Raw genomic sequence first — 22431 nt, 5'->3', positions numbered from 1 at the left:
ATGAGACCAGGTGAGTGGGAGGAGGAATGAAGTAAGAAGCTGGGAGGTGATAGGTGGAAGAGGTAAAGAGCTAAAGAAGAAGGAATCAGATCGGAGAGGACAACGGAGGAGAGACACCAGAGGGAGCTGATGGGCAGGTGAGGAAAGAGGAGGAGTGAGAGGGGCCAGAATGTGGAATGGAAAATGAGAGGTGGGGTGCAATATATACCTGAGGCTGGAGAAGTCTATGTTCATGCCATCAGGTTGGAGGCTACCTGGACAGAATGTGAGGTTTTTTTTGCTGCTCCCACCTTAGTATAGCCTCACTGTGCCACATAAAATGATGGAAGAACTCAGCAAGTCAGGCAGCATCTAAATGCCAGAAGAAACTAAAATTGTGCAGCTACCATTTCTTTCATCTTTTAATCCTTTTCTTGGTATGTTGTCCCAAGACATCATACAGTCATGGTCTGCCACCTTGAGTTGCTGCATGTTGTATGGTGAAAGTTCTCTCACAATGGGTTAGGATTAGTGGCCAGTTGGCCCACAGTCACAGTACCCAGTGATGTTGAAGGAATGATGGGCAAATTTCAAAGTGAGAATAGTCTGGCCTGGAGGGGTAAATTAGAGGCATTATTCTTTCCTTATAGAATTGGGAACTAGATTTGGGAACTGTTATTGAAGAATCCTTGCTTTCGTTTGTCTGTATATACTCATGATAGCTAAGTCACTGGCCGAGCAGCCTAATTTGCAGTATTGTTGCCACTATCATCTATTGCGTGAGGAAGAGATCCCTGACTGCCTCTGCATTTGTTTTCTTACTCTTCCCTTAAGGTCTGTCGTCATTGGTATGTTTTACCTGTGGGGCATTTATGTCCCCAGTGACTACTGCATTATAATTTTCCACCGCCATACTTGCCCGACCGAGCATCTCTTAAGTCTGTCTATTCGCACAGCGTTGGTGAATAAGAGCAGGTACTAATTAGCAACCTGCTACATTGAATTAGCCAGTTCTTTCCATATTGTTTGGCTTGCATGTTGCTGAGGTTGTATTTAAGTATGCTGTCATTTCTCCCTCAGACCTATTTTTGTGCACTCATTACGTACTCCATTCCGACATGGCCATGCAAGATTCAAGATTGTTTAATGTCATTTCAAATCACAAGTGTAAAGAAGAACAAAATAACTGTTACTCCAGATTCGATGTAGCACAAAACAAAACACAATAAAATAAAGAACGCAATAAAAAAAACACAATAAATGTAAATACATAAGATTGCTTGTATACATTGATAAAGTGACACTACATACAGGACTGTCTGTACATAATGTGATTTTGACTGGAAATGATAAAGTAGTGGTGGTTGGGGGTGTGGAGGAGTGGGTTAGTGGGTGGAGGTGTTGATCAGCCTTATTGTACTGTTTTGGCGGCTGCACTTGTATCAGTTTCTCAGTACCTCCATGACTCAAGTTACAGTTCATTATTCTTTGCTTCATGTAAGTGTTTAAATTGCATTTGATCTCTCCTCCAATAATTCCTTGTTTCTTTTTATCTGCCTTGTCTGCTGTCTTATGAACATGGAATCAGTCCAGTTCTCCACTTGTGTTCTCCTTAAGGACGTTGTTGCCCGTGTGATTTGTTGACGTTTAATCCATTGCATATTTTATGATTTGGGAGGACTACAAGGATTCTCTATCTTCTGATTAAATTACATGGCTGCACAAATCCTTTAATAGCAATTCTTGATCCTTGGTGCCCTCTTGGGTACTACCTTTATTCTCCTCACTCCTCCATTGATCTTTCCCTCTTCATCAGTATCTTCAATCTGCACTTGTAGACTTCTAGCCTTCAGCCTGTCCTTCAAGACAAATAAAGAAGTCCCGTAATTAAATTCTCGAGGATATTTAGGATACAAGTTAGCATCCATTATTGAGGACCACCATCACCCAGGACAATGTCCTCTTCTCATTGTTGCCATTGAGGAGGAGGAGAAGCACTCAACGTTTCAGGAACAACTGCTCCCTCTCTGCCAGCAGATTTCTGATTGGACCATGAACATTACCTCATTATTTTCCCCCTAATTTTGCACTACATATTTAATTTAAAAATTATATGTGTTTGCATATATTATACAGTTGTCTATATATTATATATAGTAATTTATATTTTATTATGCATTGCAGCGTACTGCTGCCACAAAACAACAAATTTTACGACATACATCAGTGACACTAAATTTGATTCTGATTCTGAAAATATACTCTGAGGTTTCTAGCCTAACAACTCTTCTCACTAGTACGCAAAGTCTGTCCTTGATGCTAAAACCCAGTATTCCATTTTTTTAATATATAATGGATAGGCTTACACATTCACGAGAAAATCTGCAGACACTGAAAGTCCAAAGCAACACACACAAAATGCTGGAGGAAGTCAGCAGACCCAGACATCATCTATGGAAAAGAGTAAACAGTCGACATTTCATAAGTTCCTCCTGCCTTTTGTGTGAGGCTTGCATGTTGTTGTCAATTGGCGTTAAGGTGCTAGTTTCTCTAGAGAGAAGCCAGAGAGCACGGAAACGGGGAAGTGTGTAGGAAAATCTCTTTAAGGTGCAAAAAAAATTTAACAGGCAAGTGCAAGTTTGGCCTTTATCCCAAGGATAAAGCTAGGATGTAACAATGCTTATATATAGTTCCAGATAGACACCATTTAGAATACAGGATGATTGCACTGGCAGAGTTTGTAATCCTTTTGACCATGAAAGATTTAGCAGTCAACTAATTGAAGTATTTAAGATGATTAAGCGGGTTGGCAGGATAGTTGGAACTAATTTTCAGAGTTTTTCAAGTTAAGTCCAGGACAGGGACTATAACCTTAAAATTAAAGCTTAGCTGTTCAAGGGCAGTATCAATAAAACTTCTTCACTCGAGGGAAATGTGTGAATACTGAAAACTGTTGAGGCTGGAGTTCAAGTTTCAAAGCTGGGAGTGAACCTGCAGAAGCTAGAAATTTGAAAAACAAACAAAAAACACTGGAAGCTCTCTGTGGAAAGAGAAATGGTTAATGTTGTAATGAAGTGTCCCAGACCTGAAACCTGAACCGATTCTATTTCCACAGTGCTTCTAGTGTTCCACAGATTGCTGCTGTGCCTGCTGAGTGATCTGTTTGTGTTGTTGAAAGATACCAGCCAGGGAACTAGTGGAACCTTTGTGAATGATGCTATGGAGCTCTTAGGCACCTGTGGGAGGCCCTCAGGTTATGAAAAACAAAACCTCTGCAAGTGCTGCATTCCATCAATGCTAGAGCCTTGCTACCTGACCTGAATCTGATAACCCTGGGTTAAAAACTGGTATGCTGGATTATAATTTTATGCCAAATGGTCTGCTGGTGTGTCAACCTAGATTTATTTTACCTTTATCTCTCCGAGACTTGAGCCCATCACTTTCTCATTCCTAGGCAAATGTGGCAGTGTACTAAATTTTACAGCTCAAATTTATGTCACAAATTTTTCTTAGTAAAAACAATACCTAAGGTGGGTAACCGGAGATATAGCAGAGTATACTGTATAGTGATGTATTCTATGTAGTAACAAAACAAATCGAAAATCAGAACGTTCTTGCTTGCCTGTGCCTGTACAGACTGTTACAGTTGCATGACACACCCAGAGCTCTAATGATTGTTCCAAAAGTCCAACCCTTTATTTGATTCTTTATTAGCAAATATACAATTAAGCATTATGAAGTGTTATCTCATTGTTCAGCAAACAATATGACCTCCGCCAGTCCCGAGCTGCAAACTGCAACCGAAGTAAACAAGAATGCGTAACATATTCCCCTTTGCTTTGCCACACCCCCACTCGTGACTAATTACTATAAAAACATAGTAAACGTGCATCTCAGAATACAAAGCTGATAGAGATCAGATATGTGGCTCTTACATTACATATTGATATAGAGATGCAAGCTTTGCTAGTCAAGTTTTTGGTGCCATAACAAGGTGACATCCATCACAAAGGACCTTCATCATCCAGGACGTGCCTTCCTCATTGCTACCATCAGGGAGGAGGTATAAGAGCCTGAAGGCATACGCACTGTTTTAGGAACAGCTTCTATCCCTCTGCCATCAGACAGTAAACCAACCCATAAACCACCTACACAAAATGCTGGTGGAATGCAGCAAGCCAGGCAGCATCTATAGGAATCTCTTCTTTCAGATAGTCCTGATGAAGGGTCTCGGCCCAAAACGTCAACAGTCCTTCTTCCTACAGATGCTGCCCGGCCTGCTGCATTCCACCAGCATTTTGTGTGTGTGTGTTGCTTGAATTTCCAGCATCTGCAGATTTCCTCGTGTTTCCATAAACTACCTCACTTTTTCCTCTTTCTGCACTTATTTATTTAATTTTTTTTTATATATCTTGTAATTTATAGCATATTTTATGTGTTATACTGTCTGTCACTACAAAACAACTCATTTCACAACATACGTCAACAATGCCAAACCTGATTCTGTTTCTCGTAAAGCCGCTATTTGATGTCCATCCTCATTGCTCGCGAGGGTGGTGGTGGCATGTTTGCACAGTGGTCACTGTCCCATTTTCCTGCACTTGGTCCATTTCCTTCTCAAACTTTCCCATCCATGCACCAGTCCAAATGTTTTAAATCTTGTACCTTCCTCTACCACTTCAGCAGCTCTTTGCATATACCCATTGCCTGTCTAGAGTCCTTGAGTTCACTTAAATCGTTTCAAAGTAAATTTGTTATCAAAATACATATATGTCACTATATACAACCGAGATTCATTTTCTTGCGGGCATTGTCAATAAATCTATAGAATAATAACCATAAAAAACCCAACGAAAGACTGCACCAACTTGAGCACTCAAACAGTATGCAAAAGACAACATCTGTGCAAATATAAAATACATAAATAATAAAAAAAATATAAGAAAGAAATAATAAATGAATATATAATTATCGAGTGCATGAGATGAGTTCTTGAAAGTGAGTCCATGGGTTGTGGGAACATTTTAATGATGGGGTGAGTAAAGTTATCCCCTTTGGTTCAATAGCCTGATGGTTGAGGGGTAATTATTGTTCCTGAACCTGTAGTCCTGAGGCTCCTTTACTGTCTTCCCTCTCACCTTAAGTTTATGCCCTCTAGCTTTAGATTGCCCTAACAGGGGGGGAAAAGACGCACCATCCACCTTATCCATGTTCCTTAAGATTTTGTAAACCTCTGAGGCCAACCACACTCCAGGAAAGCAGTCCCAGTCTCAAGTCCTGTAGAAGAGTCTTGGCCTGAAACGTTGACTGTACTTTTTTTCCATAGATGCAGCCTGGCCTACTGAGTTCCTGCAGCATTTTAGGCATGTTGCTTGGATTTCCAGCATCTGCAGATTTTCTCTTGTTTGTGATTGGATTACACTGACCATGATTTGTTTTTGTACCTCGGTAGAGTCTCAATGAGTACTGTCATTTTTATAAGCTGGATATGTTTATATTCTGATTGTTCTGGTATCAACCAGCAGTAAGCAGGTGCTCATTCATCCTGTGAAGGCAGAGATGGGATTGGTCTGGAACGGTGGTACATCCTGGGTCTTCCCATTCTCAACTGGCAGAATTCATTTCACTGTTTACGTATCTGAATAATGAGAATGCTTCACAGTGAAGTGTAGAGATAATATTATTTGGCTGTAGGATTGACCCTAATTAAATGTGACCTTGCAGTTCAGATGATTTGATCGACTATTTGGATAATTAGAATTCATATAATTATAACTGGTTCTATCCCAGATAATTAGAATCGGTAATAAGACCATAAGACATAGGAGCAGAATTGGGCCACTCAACCCATTAAGTCTGCTTTGCCATTCTATCATGGCTGATTTATTATCCATCTCAACCTTATCCTGCCTTCTCCCCATAACCTTTGACCCTCTGACTAATCAAGAACCTATCATCCTCTGTTTTAACTATACCTAATAACTTGGCCTACACAGTCATCTGTGTCAGTCAAATTCGCCAATTCACCACCCTCTGACTAAAGAAATCCTCCTCATCTCTGTTTGAAAGGAACTTCCCTCTATTCTGATGCTGCACCCTCTGTTCCTAGACTCCCACTGTAAGAAGCATCCTCTCCACATCTACTGTATCTAGGCCCTTCAATATTCAAAGGTTCATTTCATATCAGAGTATGTATACAGTCTGAAATTCGTACTCTTCATTTGATAGTTTTTGATGAAATTCCCCCTCATTCTCAGTTGATTAGTTTATGACCACGATAGAAAGCCTGTGTTAATTTAAAACAAACCACATCTGGTACTTGTGATCTTCTGGAGATGAATTGCACTAAAAGCAGAGACTATAAGACAAATTCACTAATGCTGGCGGGAGACATGTGATAATCAAATCCAGAATTTTCAGATGCTTCTGCATTCAGTTGACAAGAGCCCAAACTCTCCAGCCTGCAGATTCAATGACATTAACTTAATGGATTAGCTCTGTGGGAGCTCCATCTGTGATGGTTGCTGTCAGGGGTTTACAAACTGAACCTTGCCATTGAAACGTCAAGTATAGTATATCAAGTAAGCTAAGTTAATATGTCATTCAGCATAGGTAAAAAGATTCAATGGGTATCAAAGCATTGGCAGAATATGCTGCTGTTGCTATTCATTGCACAATTATTTTTATAATCTAATTTAAATGGGAAAAAAAGTAATGCAAGATTAATTGCTTGCTGACCTAATTTCATCAAGTTCTTAAATAGTCATCTTGGTATTGAATCTTCCAGTTACTTTAAGCATCATTTGATTATTTGGTCTATTAGAATTGCTAATGTAGTAATTCATGCTGATACCTTGTGAATTCAGATCTATAGAAATCTGCCTTTGTGTAGTCTGACCTGAGTGTGAAAATAGACACACCATTTTCCTTGCCTTTCAATTTCACTCAAGCGGGCAAGTAAGATGCTGAGTCTAGGAGGGCAATTTGGAAAAGGTGAAGTAACTGCAGGGTTTTGATCTAATGATGGATATCCTTATTTCATGTATGATTATGTCATTGGTGCTCCATTGCATTTATGGAGCATTTTGAATGCAATTGGCCTTTATGGTCCCTTGGAAAGACTGATGCTTATCTATTAAAGCCACTTCAGAGGGATCATTTTGGCTCTAAGACATCTTCTTGTCTAGGTAACCATGAAATTTCATGTTTGCCATCACGTCAAATCCTCCAAGAATTGTTTTATTGTGAATGTATGCTAACCTGCCCCTTGTCATAGTCATAGAGCACTTCAAAAAAGCAGGCCCTTTGGCCCATCTAGTCCATGCTGCACCTGCTCAATAGTCTTCCATTCCCCTCCCCTCCATGTACTTATCCAAACCTAAATGTTGAAATTGAACCCACATCCACCACTTCCTCTGGCATTTTGTTGCACACTCTCACCACCCTCTGTGTGAAGAAGTTCCACCTCATGTTCCCTTTAAACAGTTGACAGTTCGGACTGAGATCCTTCATTAGGACTGTAAAGATAGATGAGAAATCAGAGCAAGAAGGTGGGGGGAAAGGAGGAAGCAGTACAAGGTGGTTGGTGATGGGTGAAGCCGGGAGAGGAGAAGGGGTGAAGTAAAGAGCTGCAAAGTTGATTGGTGAAAGAGGTAAAGGGCTGGAGGAGGGGGACTCTGATAGGAGGCGATAGAGGACCATGGAAGAAAGGGAAGGAGGCAGGGCCCAAGAGGGAGGTGATGGGCAGGTAAAGAGCTAAGGTGAGAGAGGGAAACAGGGGAACTTTGAGAAACCGATGTTCATGCCATCAGGTTGAAAACTGCCCAGATGGAATATAAAGTATTGCTCCTCCAACTTGAGTGCGACCTCATCATGGCAGTGGAGGAGGCTGAGGGCTGACATGTCAGAATGGGAAGTAGAATTGAAATGGGTGGCTTCTGGGAGATCACTTTTTTTTCTGATGGACAGAGCATAGGTGCTGACAAATCAGTCTCCCAGTCTATATTGGGACCACCGATACCACGGCAGGCCACACTGGATACAGTGGATGACCCCAGCAGTCTCACAGATGAGTGTCACCTCACCTGGGAGGACTTTTTGGGGCCCTGAATAGCAGTGAGGAAGGTGGCGTTGAGGCAGGTATGGCACTTGTTCTGCTTGCAAGGGTAAGTGCCAAGAGGGAGATCAGTGGGGAGGATGAGCAGACAAGGGAGTCATGGAAGGGAGTGATCCCCCCCACCCCCACCCAACTTTCCACTTTCTGCAGGAATCACTCACTATGCAGCTCCCTTGTCTGCTCGTCTCTCACTCCTGGCACTTACCCTTGTATGTTTGCCCTCACCCCATCCACCTGCCACCATACCAGGGATAGAGTTCCTCTTGTCTTCACCTACCACCCCAATAGCCACCGTGTCCAGCACAGAAGCTCTGTAGCTTCTGTCATCGCTAACAGCCCCTCCCCCACCCTACTTTAGGCCTCATCTATCTTTCTAGTCCTGATAGAGGGTCTCAGCCCGAAATATTGACTGTTTACTCTTTTCCATAGATGCTGCCTGACCCAATGAGTTCCTACAGCATTTTGTATGCGTTGTGCTTTGGGTTTCCACAATCTGTAGATTTTCTTGTGTTTGTGAGACTAAAAAACAGTTACTTTCCCCAGGCAGTCTGATCAACACCTCCACCCACTAACCCACCCCTCCACACCCCAACCACCACTACTTAATCATTTCCTGTCAGTCACCTTATGGACAGACACTCCTGTGCCGAACGTCAAATTATAGACATGCAATCAATCTATGTATACAAGCAATCTTGTGTACTTATTTATTGTGCTTGTTTTATTGTGTTCTTTATCTTATTGATTTTCAGTTCTCCATTGGATCTGGAATAATTTCATTCTCCTTTACATTTGTCTAGTGGAGATGACATTAAACAATCTTAACTTGAATCTTGAATTGTGCTTAAATTTAAGGCATTTTAATTATGCATAATTGAATCTACTTGGAATTGGATGGAAACTCTGTGACTCGGCTTCTGCGGAGTCATTGCATTAATGAAGCTGCTGCGTTTGCATCTGTCATTGCTCCGCATGGGAATGTTGCTAATTTCTGTGTGTCTCACGCACTCAAAGGGTAGCTGATAGTGAAATATGCACTTTAAATATTAATGATCAATACATTTTATTGAATTTTTGTTTTAATTACATTGGTGTGATTTAAATTAACTTGTTCTTCTAGCCATTTTGAAGATAAATGATTCTCTGTCCAGGTACAGAAGTTTTGTTTATATTCTCTTGACTCTGTATACAGTCTAGCCAGTAGACTTCCCTCAACCTAGTGCTGAAACAGATTGGAGGTATAAAAACAGTCGCTGTTTTGGGCTGAGACCCTTCATCGGGATTGGAGAGGAAAGGGGGAGGAGGACATGCTAGAAGGTGATTGGTGAAGCCAGATAGGTGGGAAAGGTAAAGGACTAGAGAAGAAGAAATCCGTTTGAAAAGGAGAGTGGGACATGGGAGAAAAGGAAGAGGGGAAGGGCACCAGGGGGAGATGACAGGCAGGTGAGGAGAGGAGGCAAGAGGCCAGAGCGGTCTTTCATTGGTTCTATTGTGGTTATTTTATTATGGATTTATTCAGCATGTCCACAAGTAAATGAATCTCCAGGTTGTATGTGGTGACATATATGTACTTTGATAATAAATTTACTTTGAACTTTGGGAACAGAACAAAAGGGGGAGGGGAGAGAAAAGAAAATTACTGAATTGAGAAATCCATATTGAGGCCATCAGGTTGAAGGATGCCGAAAAATGAGGTCTTGCTTCTTCAACCTGAGATTGGCCTCATTGTGGCACAAGAGGAGACGATGAAAAGATGTGGGAGTGGGAGTGGGTATAGGAATTAAAATGACTGGCCACTGGGAAATTCAGCTTTTGGCGATGAAGCGGAGGCACTTGACAAAGCGGTCCCCCAGTTTACATTGGGTCTCACCAGTGTAGATGAGGCTGCATCAGGAGCACTGGATACATTAGATTACCACATCACTGTCGCCTCACCTGGAAGGACTGTTTGGGGCCCTGAATGGAGGTGAATGGGCAGGTGTAGCATTTCTGTCACTTGCAGAGATTCGAGCCAGAAAGGAGATTAATGAGGAGGGACAAATGGTGGAAGGATTCAGAGAGCAATCCCTGCCGTTAGTGGGAGTTGGGGGAAGTAAAGGTATGGCTAGACCAGAGACTATTTTGTTCAATGCACAGGCTCATGGGGTGGGAGGTGAGAACAAGAGAAACTCTATCCCTATTAAGGCGGTGGGAAGATGGGGTGACCACAAATGTCAGGAAATGGAAATGTGGGTGAGGGCAGCATCAAGGGTGGAGGAAGGGAAATCCTGTTCTTTGTATACAGTAAACCTGCAGGGAAGTAATGCTGAACCTGGATGAAGCTCTCTGAAATTAAACTGGAACTGCTGTATAATGTATAGTTATGGCCATTACATTTTAGGTTGGGTTTTAAGGTCCGAAGGGCGTCCCAGAAAAAAAATCGTCAGAGTGCTTGCTTGGATAAAAGGTTTTAGCTTCAGACTGAAGAAGACTGAAATATGTCAAAGGAGTTGTGAATTTTGCACAAATTTGAGAGGAGATTTCATAGAAATGTACAAGAAGATGAGTTTAAATCCCTTAAGTGAAGATGATTTGATGGCTGAGGGACAGGTTCAAAGTGTTAAACACAAGATGATGTAAATGTGAAGAAATTTTTTTATATATAGAAGGGGAAAGATCTGGAATATTCTGCTTGTGTCACAGAGCCTTGAAAAAGCAAATAAGTTGCAGGGATGTGAAGGAGGAACAGAGAACTGGACTTCTAAACAGATTCTCTGCAGGGAGCCAACATATAGTCAGGGTTGAATAAGCTGCCCACTGTGTCATAATGATACTTAGTGTGGAGAAATTACAGTCAACTGCATAACGGATAATGGCTTCTGCAGACAAGGAGAGGCTGAAATTTGGTAGAAAATAGTGAGGAGATGTATTTGTTAAGAATGAGGACAATACAAGATGAGGGGTTTTCTGCAAAATAGGCCTCGGAAGTTGACAGTACAGATTTAAAAGTGAGTTATAAACATGAGATTCTGCAAATGCTGGAAATCCAGAGCAGCAGAGACAAAAAGATGGAGGAACTCAGCAAATGAAGAAGCACCTATAATAAACAATCAATGTTTTAGGCTGACATCCTCCATCAGGACTGGAAAGGGAAGGAGTTACAAGCTCAAAGGTGATAAGTGAAGCCAGGTGAGTGGGGGAGGGGGGAATAATGTAAGAAGCTGGGAACTGACAGGTGGAAAAGGTAAAGGGTTGGAGGAGGAGTCGTCTAATACGACAGGAGAGTGGATCAAGGGAGAAAAGGAGGAGGGGCACCAGGGAGATAGGCAGGTGAGGTGAAGAGGTAGGAGGGGTGTAGAGCGGGGAATTGAAGAAGAGGGAAGGGAGAGGGGCAGAAATTGCTGGACGTTGGAGAAATCGATGTTAATGCCATCAGGATGGAGGCTACCCAATTAGTCTTTTTAAAGCTTGCAAGTTAATGAAGAACACTCTATTTCCCCATTTGGAGTGTGGTGTGCAATTTTGGGCTCTGCTTTAGGAAGGATGTGAAGGCTTTACTGGAAAGGTTCCAAGGATAATGTATGACATTATAAAGATAGACTTCTTGGAGAAGTTGCTAAGGAGGGATTTGACAAATCATGAATAGTTTATATGGAATAAAAAGGAAAACACGTGGCAATGCCTGTTGGTTTGGTGACTAGAGGGCACAAGTAGGCCAGCATGATTACCTATTTTGAGGTGTTTGGCAAATAGGCAAGAGTACAAAAACAAAACTTTTGTACCTGACGACTGGTTGCAATTTGGAGCAGGCTAGATAATAGAATAAAGGATGCAGATTCAACTGAAGCCACCAGAAAGAAGTGATGAATTCTTGGAAGGAAAGTGAAATTTATTTTTGTGGTGAGAGAGCCAGAAATTGTGACTAATTGGGTACTTGCAATTGGAGAGTCAATTCTAGTTTGAGGCCATTCCCTGTCTCCTATATTCTATACTTTTGGGAGTCATGGATGTCTTGTCTTGAAAACGTAGCATATTTCCACACAAGGAGCCCTTCATCCTATTCATCTGATTATCTGCTGGAACAACCTAAAAGTAATCCCACTGTTCTGTTCTTCATCTCTACTACAGGGGAAGGTGGAAGGAGTTGATGTGTGAATGAATGAATGAATAAATAAGTAAATAAAATTTATCGTTAGGGTGGCCTTGTATCCATTGGGGTTTCAGAATTGGGTTTGTTATCACTGATGTACAGTTTGCCATGAAATTTGTTTTGTGGCAGCAACGTGTTGCAAGACATAAAATTACTGTAAGTTACAAAGAATAGTGCAAGAGTGGCAAAGTAGTGTTCATGGACTTGAGAAATCTGATGGTAGAGGGGAAGAGACTGTCCTTAAAGGATTGAATGTGTCTTCCCTCTGATCGTAATAAGGAGAAGGAAGCATGGTCTGGATGGTGAAGGTCCTTAATGATGAATGCTTCCTTCAGAGGCATCACCATTTGAACATCTTCTTTATGGTGGAAGGGTTGGGTCCATGATGGAACTGGCTGAGTCTACACCCTTTGCAGCCTCTTTTGATCCTGTGTATTAGACCCTCAGTACCATGTGGTGATGTGGTGTTGTGATGGAAATAACTGGTTCTTTGAGTCTCAACAGTAGAGGCCTGGACACACACAATTTTAGTAATAAGTGTAACCCCCGGGTCACCTCAGGCTCGCTCAGCTTGTTCTCGTCTAGGGGGAGCAGCCTTCAGCCCTGCCAAACTGGGTGATCAGCTGGTGTGGATGCTGTGTGATGTCCCCGCCTCGCCCAAAAACAGACAGTACACCATAAGCGATTAAATGAGTACAATTTATAAAGGTTACTATAACTAAGTGATTAATAATGATACATTATATATGAAGAGCAAAAAATAAAGGCGCCAAACTTATCAAAGTCCAAACCACTTCGTACACAACCGTTGGAGCTCAATTACCGAAGTCTTCTGGCCACCATTCGATCCCCTCCGAACTCCTCGACTCGCAGCTCAAGTCAACCAAGCACATCTAGCTTCATCCCCCCTCCTCGGAGTACCTCCTGGCCTCGGACCCCCGCTTGGGGCCCGTTCCTCGCCCAGTTTACAGCATTGCGTCCTCTCTCTCAACCCCCTCGCGCCGATCTGCCCAAAAGCCCGTCAACAAAAGCTTACTGACTCAGAAGAAAGAACATTAATCCCCATTTGGTTTACAAAGGAATACAATTCTCATTATCAGTAAATTAGCATTCCTGCTAGTTAACAAAACAAAGAAGCCCTTTTGATTACATACACAGCAACAAAGAAAAAAGAAGAAACCCCCTTTACATAAGGAATTTATTATTAAAGGAGAAGTCATGTCAACACAAGCAACTACAATACACAGGAAGCGGTGTGGGGACAGGGTACGGTTACACATACAAAGAACAAGGGAAAAGCACTACAACAGCTATCCCCCTTGACCTTGGATAGCTGCGGCTCCCTTACCAGGACAAATGATAGACCTTCCCAAACATAAATCAATGTACTTACCTCCAATGAGATGATCTGTAAGAGAGCCTAAGCCAGGGACAAGTCTCACCTTTTATAGCATGGGGCTGGGTGCGATAATCCAATTAAGGTGACCAGTAATTTAGGTGTGCATTGATTAGTTGGGAGGGACCAAATGTTGATTGGCATGTGGTGTGTCCGACCAGCCAGGTGGCAGTGCGTGCGTCTGTCACGTGGCCGGTATCTCTGGATACATGCGGCCAGTCAGAACGCTCTCCACAGTACATCTATAGAAATTTGCAAATGCTTTAGGTAATAGCAAGATCAACCATGACCTTATTGAATGGCAGAGCAGGCTTGACGGGGCAGAAGGCCTACTTACTCCTACTCCTATTTCGTATGTTCTTCAAACTCCTAACGAACTACAGCCACTGGTGTACCTTTCTTGTGTTTGCATCAATGTGGAACTTGATGCTACTCACCTTTTCCACTGCTGACCCCTCAGTGAGGATTGGTGAATGTTGTCCTGGCTTCCTTTTCTTGTGCACAATCAGTTCCTTGGTGTTGCTGATGCTAAGTGCAAAATTATTTTTGTGACACCATTTAATCAGCCGATCTACAGTATTTCACTCCTGTACACCTCCCTTGTCACCATCTGAGATTCTGCAAACAACAGTGGTGTAATCAGTGAATTTATAGATACCATTTGAGCTGTGTCATTCACATAGTCATGAGTGTAGTGAGAGTAGAGCAGAAGGCTGAACGCACATCTTTGAGGTGCGCCTGTGTTGATTTTCAACTATGAGATTTTTTACTGATCCGCACTGATTGTGGTCTTTTGATAAGGTAGTTGAGGAGTCAGCTGCAGAGTGGTACAGACGCTCAGGCTTTGAAGGTTTTTGTACTGATGTGATGCTGGTGCTTTAGATTGATAAACAGCAGCCTGACGTATATATTGCTGTTATCTGGAAGTTCCAAAGCTGAGTGGAGTGCCAGTGAGATGGTGTCCACTGTAGTCCTGTTGTTACTGTTCTCACAACTGTTACTGCCGTCCTAAAACTGCCTGTATGCCGGGGATAGAAGTACAGCCAGGTGATCGGACTTGTGTGAGTGTGAGATGGCACGGTAAGTGTTCTTGGTGGTGGTATAACAGTGACTGAGTGTGTTGGCTCCTCTGGTTACAAGGGTGACACGTTGGTGATACTTGCTTCCTGTTATGCCACTGGTGTTTGGGGCAGCAAGGAACGTCCTTCATCTTTGTGGCGTTCAGAACTTCCGTCATTGTGTCAGTTGTTTCCTCTTGGTTTTCACTACTGTAAGTCATGCAAGTCCTGGTTGCAGAGTCAGGAATACCATCACATTCAAATATAAAGGAATTCTTTGTTATTTTGTTTTACCGGGGTTGTTGGCCAAGCTGAACCCCTGAACCTGGAGGACCAGTGGACCACCCTAAGTCTGGCCTCTACCCTTTGACCTGTTTGGCATGGTGACCCTACCAAGAGCCAAAGCATAAAGCCCTGACTCCAACCTACATAGCTCTCTGGGTCATTGAGGCACTCAAACCTCGGAACCATGACAAGATTGTGGTCCTCTTGGAGGGTGTTGGTGATACTTTGTCAGAAACTACAGTGCATCAATCTGACCTGGTGTAAGTCCCCTGTAATGATCGGGGAGGCATCAGGTTGTGTTATCTTCTGATTGTTGATCATAGCGCTCGTCTCATCCAGTGCCTTTTTGGCATTTGCGAGTGATGAAATGTACACTGTAATGAGGACGACAGCGGATAGAATGAATAACACAACAGTAGATGTTCAAGGTCAGGAGAGCAGGACTGAGATGGAACTGCCACGTCTGTGCACCATAATGCGTTCTTCATGAAATATACACCATCGTCTGTGCCTTTACTTGACACCATTGTCTAGTCCGTGAAGTGGACTGTGAAGTCTTAGATCTGAAGCACTGGTGATGAGCTATTTCTCTGTGAAACAGCACACAACACTCCCTGATGTCCTTCTGATACTGCAATCTTGCTCTGCAGTCTTCACTTTTATTTTCCAGAGACTGTGTGCATTAAAACAATGTACATTAAAATAAGTGATGGTACTGAAAAGTTTGAGGGTGGGTTCTGAGACAATATCACAGTATGGTTTCATACTGAGGCATGGTTTCAAAATGAGTTGGAGATGGGACAGTTTTTCTGAGCAGTGTGACTTTGGAATTCTGTACATCAGTTATAAAGGAGAAATTATTGAATAATTTCATGGTGGAGACTAACTCCCTTGTGGTGTAAGTGCTTCTGAAGAGGTATGGGAAGTGGGTGGCAAGATGGTGTTAACGGACAGATTAGATCAGCCATGATCCTATCAAATGCTGATACATTCCTGATTTCCTGTCTTCTATTTCTCTTTTCTCTCACCCGTCAAAGAAAATGAATGATTTACATCCCCAGCATTAATTTTCTTGAAAACAAAGCACACCATGCTGTCAAATTGTTCCACTAAGAAATTTGGATTCTCAATGTGAATCATAGATTGGTGTCATCAATTCAATGGTCTATCAAAGCCTTGAACTGAAAACTATCCTGATAGCTTTATCATGTCCAACAGTGCCTCAGTTTTGAAATATCCAGCTTCCCCCACCCCCCCCCCCCGCCCTTTTTCTTTCTCTGCAAGCTGCTTCCCTCAAACAGTCCATAGACCTCCATTCCAATTCAAGCCTTCTTGAATTAGGGTGACTCTGGTGTAGCAGCTAGTGTAATGCTATTACAGTTCTGGCTATAAATGGGGGTTCAATTCCCATGCTGGCTGTAAGAAATGTTCTCCCCATGACCATATGGGATCCCTCCCACTTTCCAAAGATGTTCCGATCAGGTTAGTGAGTTTTGGCATGCTAAGTTGACGGCGGCAGAAGCGTGGCGACTCTTGGAGGCTGCACTGCACAATCCTCGCTGATTTGATTTGCTGCAGGTGACCCGTTTCACTGTATGTTTTGATGTACATGTGACAAATACAGCTAATATTTATCCTGTGGAACAACAATCTTAATCCTCTGGTTGCTTTGGCCCCTAGTCACAGAATGCAGGAGGAACTCGGCTCAACCTGAAACATCAACTGTACTCTCTGCTAGATGCTGCCTGGCCTGCTGAGTTCCTCCAGCATTTTGTGAGTGTTGCTTGGATTTCCAACATCTGCAGATTTCCTCTTGTTTGTGATTCCTTTATTTAAATGTCTCCTTTTGTCTTCATTCTCTTGCGTTGCTCCCTTAAACCAATCTCTTCAGCAAGCACTTAGTTACCTGTCCTGTATAACGATGAGAGTTTTTGTTTACTAATGCTCTTATTCTACTTTATTTCTGTTTTAAAAATGCTGTAGGAGTGTAAATTGGTGCTTTCCTATCCTTGTAAATCAACAATGTTCAACCTGTGATCTTAAACTTTAATATGTTCAGACTTCTCATAAATAGTATTTGCTTTTTTTTTGCTTTTGATGCAATGATTTGCATCATTGTGTTTTTCTCTTGAAGTCGGTGATCCTATTTATAACCAGAGATGCTGTAATTCTGGTCTCTTTGTGGCTGCATATATCTTTACACAGACTTTTAAGGTATTTGCTTGATTGCAGCTTTCAGTATTCCTCTGTGTAATCTCTCATTCTCTAATTTTCCTTTCAAAATGTATTCTTTCTACTGGACAGTTCAATAGTGACTGCCAGTTCTGCTAACGCTACTGTAAAACAAGCTGGTAAAATGTTTGTCCTGTAATATTCTCCATTGTTGCCTGATCGGCTCACTGTTTCCTCCATTTTGTTTTAGTTTCTAATTTTCCATTGTGGAGCCGAGGCATAAGATGTCGTCCAGATCTCACTGTGCTGAGGCACAAGCTGCTTCATTATTTGAAGAGCTGCATGTGGAAATGAACTTTAAGCAATCATCGGCAAACCACATCACTTGTGCCTTTGCTTTGAAGGAATGGCTATTGATGAAGTCACTGAAAATTGGTTTTGGGGATGTGCCTTCCTAGAGCAATGTTCTGGGGCTGAGATGCTTTGTTACCTACTAGCACGTTTCTGCTGCCAATCCAGCCAGTGGGTGATTTTCCCTGAGCTCAGTTCTAACTGGCTTTATGGTCAGATGCTTTCTGTACAGTACCGTGCAAAAGTCTTAGGCACATATATACGTAGAAAATCAAATACCTTTGCACAGTACTGCTAACGCAAAAAAAAAATTGAATTTCATGAAACGTGTGAGTGATGATTAAACCCAATTTTGATATGGTTCTCTTGTGGACTGAGAGTGGGAAGGGGCAAGGAGAAGGGGAATCATGGTTGGGAAAAGGAGAGGAAGCAGGTGGCACCAGAGACACATTCTGTAATGATCAATAAACTAATTGTCTGGAATCAGATGACCTTGTCTGGTGACTCATGCTGGGCATGTCTGCACCTGTGCCACCCTGCACTTCTGGCACTCCTTATCTGCCACGTATCCCACACCCCTCCTGCCGCACTCCACGTTGACAAATACAGTACTGTGCAAAGGTCTTTAGCACCCTAGCTATATATATGTGCCGAAGACGTTTGCATAGTATTGTAAAGGTGGTGATTGTTGCACAGTGTGAATTGGAATTCAGTTATGTGATATAATTTGGATGTAATGAAATCCAGAGTATAACGATCCTGGTCAGAATAATCAGTAAATAAGTTATCAGATACTTCAAAGTTCAAAGTACATTTATTACCAAAGTATGTATATTGTATATGACCTTGAGATTCATCTCCTTACAAGCAGCCACAAAACAAAGAAGCCCAATAGAACCCATTTAAAAAAAAAGACTATCAAACACCCATTGTGCAAAAAAAGAACAAATCGTGCAATCAAAAAAGCACCTTAAAACTGTGTCCTCTTGTGTTAGCCATTTCAGCTCTGTGGAAAAATGCCTCTGACAATCCACACGATCAATACCTCTCATCATCTTGTACACCTCTATCAGGTCACTGCTCATCCTCCATTGCTCCAAAGGGAAAAGGCCAAGTTTACTCAACCTATTCTCATAAGGCATGCTTGACAATCCAGGCAATATCCTTGAAAATCTCCTCTGCACCCTTTCTGGCATCCTTCCAGTAGTGAGGAGACCAGAACTGAGCACAGTACTCCAAATGGGGTCTGACCAGGGTCCTATATAGCTGTGACATTACCTCTCGGCTCTTGAACTCAATCCCAATGCACCATATGCCTTCTTAACCACAGAGTCAACCTGCGCAGCAGATTTGAGTGTCCTATGGACTCGAAGCCCAAGATCCCTCTGATCCTCCACACTGCCAAGAGTCTTACCATTAATACCATATTCTGCCATCATATTTGACCTACCAAAATGAACTACCTCACACTTATCTGGGTTGAACTCCATCTGCTATTTCTCAGCCCAGTTTTGCATCCTATTAATGTCCCACTGCCATTTACCTGACAGCCATTTACTTCAGTGAATCCAGGAGCCCGTTAGTTGCAGGCCAGTTCAGTATAGAAGTGAGTAAACCTCACTGTGCAGTGAACTGAACACCAGCTCACCCCTTGCCTCTAAACCTCAACACTCTGACCTTTTCAATCTAGGCGTCTTAGCTCTATATAGGTGCCTAAGACTTCTGCACAGTACTGTATAGGTAGCATTTGACCACAAAACCAGTTAAAATTGAATTCAATGGTAACCAAGGGAAAATCATCAGCTGGTTTAGCCCCAGAACATCGCTCTAGGAAGGCAGATCCCCGAAACCCAATTTTCAATGTTCCTTGCTCTGGACTTTGATTTGGCCTGTACATGCCACACCACAACTGTCCTGCACCCTCGAGACTTCATTTCACACTGTGTAAGTGACAGGTCATACAGTTGCTTCAACTCCAAAAGGGAAGTTATAGGCTATTAATTGCAGTGATCATCATCCATAAAGAGTGTAATTAATTGAATAAGTTAGTAGTTCTGTTTGCTGCCATTTAGTAGTCATTATATCTCACCAGCACCATCTTATACTGGACTGACTGAAGCCCATCACCTGTACAGGGACATAGGATGCTGACTGCAGCCTGGCAGAGTCCTCAATCCTGAGCCAGTCTTTCAAGTTGTCTCCTGGTATAGCCTGTCTTCAAACATCCTACCTCTCCCAGCATCTGTTGGTGTTTCTGTAGCTCTAGGTTTTTATGGGATGAGTTAGCTATCCCCATGCCTGGCCCTCCTCTTTTCACAGCCGTCCATGGCAGAGTTAAGTTAATGGATAGCAAATGCTATTTGATAACACTGTTGGCATTGTCTTCCAGTAATTTGACACAATATTGTGGGCATAAAGGCCTGTTCCTGTGCAAACTAGGTTAGTAATTGACCTAATTGCATTTTTTTTGGTTATTCAACCAACTGGCTAATTTACATAAGATGTTAGTGTCCCATTTTAACCACAGGCATGGGAAGCACTACAGATGGGAAAATGAGGATTGTCTTGGGCCGTAGAACAATGTTGATCAGATGGTAAACTGGGAAAGGCAGAAGCTGACAGAATTCAATCATAGTGTTAGTTGATGCACTTTGAGAGCTCCAATAAGGTGTGGCACACAGCATAATTGGTAGGGCCTGAGGAAGTGGAAACTGAAGGACTTTGGTGTACAAGTTTGTAGGTCCCTAAAGATGGCAACAAGATAGATAATGTAGTGAAGGAAGCGTACAGGGTGCTGGAGCAGTGTATAACAGCACAGGGGTTATGGTAAACATTATGAAACATTGGGCTGGCCACAGCTGGAGTACATTGTGCAGTTCTGGTTGTCAGACTTTCTGAAGGATATGAGGGTGCAAAAGATGCTACCTTGCATGAAATGTTTCAGTTGCGAGGAATTTGATTGGAATGTACTGCCAAAGTCAGATCAGATGCAACGCTGAATGAAAACCAGAAAGCATATTTGCCTCTGTCCCCTTATCAGTTTAATTATCCGTGGACGTTCATGAGTGTGTGCTCCAGCTCCAGTCTTGATGAAGGGTCTTGGCCCGAAATGTCAACTGTACTCTTTTCCATAGTTCCTCCAGCATTTTGTGTGTGTTGCTCCAAGGTTGTAGAGCTTTGATCCAATTTGTTATTTCCTGGAGCATTTGATGATATCTGCTGCATTCCTCATTGAACTAGGGTTGATATGCTTAGACAGGTATAATGACAGTTAGGTATATGAATGACTGTGGTAGAATATGATTCTTCACAATTATCCGGATGCCCACTTTTGAGTGTTAGTTCTGTTCTCAATCTAAATTGGTCAGCATTATGGTCATGATTCCTAACGTTTCGATGCCCATCAGAAGAAGAAGAATTCATTTATTTATTTTATTTAGAGATGCAGCACAGTAACAGACTCTTCTGGCCCAACACTCCCATGCAGGACTAACGTGCATTACTAACCCACAAGTCTTTAGAGTGTGAGAGGAAAGTTGAGCACCCAGAGGAAACCCACACGGTCTTGGGGTGAAAATGCAAGCTTCTTACAGACAGCAGTGGTAAATGAACCTGGGTCAATGGCTCTGTATTAGTGTTCTACTAAAGTGCCATCCCAAAGAATAGATATCCCCTGGCAGTGATTTGGGCTGAGGTTCCTGCCACAGATTCTGGGTGAAGCCAGTGGTTTTCTGAGGTATTCTGTCATTGTCAAACACAGATTGAATCTGGAGGCATTATCCCTCAGAATTCAGTTAACTCTGTATGGTTATAATGAGCCACTGCAGATGATGAGAGTCGTCTACTGCCCCACCCAGTACGTGCCATGGGTCCTGTCAGTGTTAAATGTGGTGGACTACCAATTCTTCTTTCTAGGGAGAGGCAATAGACGATCAGAGCTGCCCTCGTTCATATGTGATATTATAGCGTGATAAACCAAAAGACCTCCAGGATTTGCAGCAAAGATAACTCTGACAGATGCTGCTGGGCCACTGTGTAATTGATCCTAGAGGACTCGCGTGGTACATGGACAGATTTCAAAGCTCAAATTAACAGTTTTAACCTGGACGCACAATCTTAAGTGTAGCCAAGATGCCAGATCACATCATCTCAGCACGTCTTTGACATTCATCAGCTTACCCTTTGGGTCTATTTGTGCTGGTTAGCCTTGCTGTGCCTGGGAAATTATAATTGGAATTTTAATTTTTAAAAAAGGCATCAAAATTAACTTCAGTGGCCTAATTCACTGTACATGATTTTTTAAAATATATTTCATTAAATGCAAAAGGTTAACAACCTTTTCAGTCTAGTGGGCAGTTCAGTAGTGTATGCCTCTACAGCGCAAGCGATTTGAGTTCAGTTCCGCCACCATCTCTAACGACTTTGTACATTCTCCCTGTAAACTACTTGGATTTTCTCCAGGTGCTCTGGTTTCGTCCCGCATTCCGAAGTTAGTAGGCAAATTGTAACTGGGTGTAGCTGGGCGGCACAGACTCTTGCGGCTAAAAGGGTCTGGTATGTGCTGTTTCTGTAAATAAAAATACATTTTTCACTAATTGTGGGTCATCAACTAGACCAGTGGTTACAACACCTCCCCCTCCCATGCACAAGCAGCAGCAAACCAATGACCCTCCTCCATCCTTGCCCACTTCTGCAATAAGCATCAGCACCCTTCAACCACCAAGCGTACAATAGCAAAGCCCCCATTCAAGACCATGATCTGCAGTACAACAAAATTCTTCTCCCGACAATTCAGCATGCCACAGGCTCGCTGTCTCCCTAATAAAGGGAAAAAGAGGTGTCCCCTTTCACAGTGAGAGGGGAGACATAACAAGTCAACTCACTGATTTACAGTGTTAAAAGTCTGTCACGCTGCTTTACTTATCCCAAGTTCTCTTCCAAGAAT

The 22431-nt window shown here is 42.4% G+C and overlaps 1 protein-coding gene across 4 annotated transcripts in view; it reads left to right on the top strand.

The window, feature by feature from the left end:
- The window catches only part of LOC132393542 (amyloid-beta precursor protein-like), a 202597-nt gene that overhangs the window by 54781 nt on the left and 125385 nt on the right, over positions 1-22431 (top strand). The window lies entirely within an intron of this gene.

The sequence above is a fragment of the Hypanus sabinus genome, chromosome 4 (assembly GCF_030144855.1).
Source record: "Hypanus sabinus isolate sHypSab1 chromosome 4, sHypSab1.hap1, whole genome shotgun sequence".
In the NCBI taxonomy this organism is placed as follows: domain Eukaryota; kingdom Metazoa; phylum Chordata; class Chondrichthyes; order Myliobatiformes; family Dasyatidae; genus Hypanus; species Hypanus sabinus.
This window is presented reverse-complemented; position numbering and strand designations above follow the sequence as displayed.